Source organism: Saccostrea echinata, unplaced genomic scaffold (assembly GCF_033153115.1).
Source record: "Saccostrea echinata isolate AGI-Se365-2 ecotype Australia unplaced genomic scaffold, CSIRO_AGI_Sech_v1 ptg000001l, whole genome shotgun sequence".
Lineage (NCBI taxonomy): Eukaryota > Metazoa > Mollusca > Bivalvia > Ostreida > Ostreidae > Saccostrea > Saccostrea echinata.
The window spans coordinates 4,959,337-4,961,404 of record NW_026889750.1 but is presented as its reverse complement, the minus strand read 5'-3'; positions in this window follow the sequence as shown (position 1 = coordinate 4,961,404).

Below are 2,068 nucleotides of genomic sequence, written 5' to 3'. Positions count from 1 at the left end.
AACATAAAATTTATGTTCTTTAAGGTTTAAGAGTATTATTTTCAGATAATCACGTCACTGATGTTGGAATTACAATGGAATTACATATCTATTGTTCACGAAAATAGCGCATACGGCCTTCATGGCGCAGAAACATTGCAAGTGGCTTTGGAAAAACATGGGATATGTATCCGCACAATAAATGGTTTTAATACAACGTATGGGGTTGAGATATCTCTACTTAATCAAATATACTTAATAAAAAACATCACTTCACCGGCAGATGGTGCAGTTAGTGGCATAATGTTTTTTGGTGATCAAATTTCTGCGGAGAAATTTTTAACGGCCCTAGCAGACCTGAAACTCGGTGGAGATACGCCATCAGTAATTTTTTCACAGGGTGCCGCAACCTCGAAGGCTGTGTTTAATGAAAGAACATTGCCAGCTTCTAGAGGAAACCTTGTTGTGAGTCCTACATATCAACCAGTAGAGGAATTTCTGACACACTGGAGAAACATTTTTCAAAACAAGACACTATGGGCTGAAGAAAAGATCACGAATTCTTGGTTAGAGGATGTACTCAAAGACATTAAAACTTGTGGTAACTGTGAGGTTCCAACGGCAGAAGATGTAAATGATGCTGCATCAAACAATACCTACGTAATGTTTGCTCTAGAAACTGTCTGCATGTTTGCAAAAGCTTTGAAAGATTCTCGACACTCAGTGTGCTCCAATGATAACTGCAGTTCCCTTCAGACTAATGCGATGAATATTTTTTCAACGTCTTTAAAATATGTTGACGTGAAAGTTTCTTCAGAGTTTGCGGCAATTCTTCCTATTAACAGTCGATTAAAATGTGACAAAAATGGTGATATTGACTTGAAAATAAAGAGAACTGAGTTGTCGGTGTATAACCACCGGAAATGTCTCATCGACAACTCAAAATTCTGTTTTATTCAGGTATGTATCTATTGTGCATTTGATGACAATATATTTAGCGAATGAAAAGCCCATCAGTTACAACAATCTGAGTCGCGTCGTAATCTTTGTTTTTTGAACAGGTTTCATCTCACTTTATCGTTATTCCTGATCTTAATTATGAATTAGTAATTACCGTTTTGTTAAGGAGAAATACCAGTTATCCATCCATAACAGTTATATTTAAGTAGAATTATCAGTAATCTATTAAAAACCGCATGTTTTGTTATCACCAACAATTTGGTCATGTTTGCTCTTCATTGACTTCAATTTCCAGTTAATAACATGGATAAAATGTTTGTAATATCACTGTTGGCAAACATTTATATGACAACTTTTGTCCTTCTTCATAAGTTTCAACCTAAACCGTGGTAAATCTGTGAATAAAGATGTCTACACTTTGGAATCTTTTAACAAAGATACATGTACGCTTTGGAGTCAGAACAAATATATGTCTATCTAAATAGATACGCATTCCTCTGCTTGCTCTGATGAATGTTATCGCTTAGTCACAATTTTTTTTCACTATTTCCTCAACTGAGCTTTTCTGCTCAACCGCCTGTCTGTCTATCAGTTCGTCTTTAAAATTTTCAAATTTTCGATTCCTTTTCAAGAACCACTTAGCCAATTTTAACCAAAGATGGCAAAAAGCATCCTTGGGTTAAGGGAATTCTAAATTGTTGAAATGAAGGGTAAAGTCCCTTGTAAGGGGAGATAATCAAGAAAAGGCAAAAAAAAAAAAAAAATAAGGCGGGGTCATAAAAAATCTTCTTCTCAAGAACCACTGTGCCAAAAAAGATGAGTCTTATGTGAAAGCTTCTTAAGCTAAGGTAGATTCTAAATTGTTTAAAATGCCCTCGGGGGAGAGGGTGGCCCACAGTACGGGACCAAAATTTAACATTGAAATATATGGAAACTCTTTAAAAAGCCTCTTCTCAAGAACCATCATCTTCGCTAGCCAAGGGTTTCTGATACGCTTCTCTCCTCATAAGCCCTTGGCATACGGTGCTGACAAAAGACGGGATTGTTTTCGTCACGTGATCATGATTCTTACCAGGTACACACAGATTGCGTCATCGACAGAAATAAAAAATGTATGTAAAAAAAATAA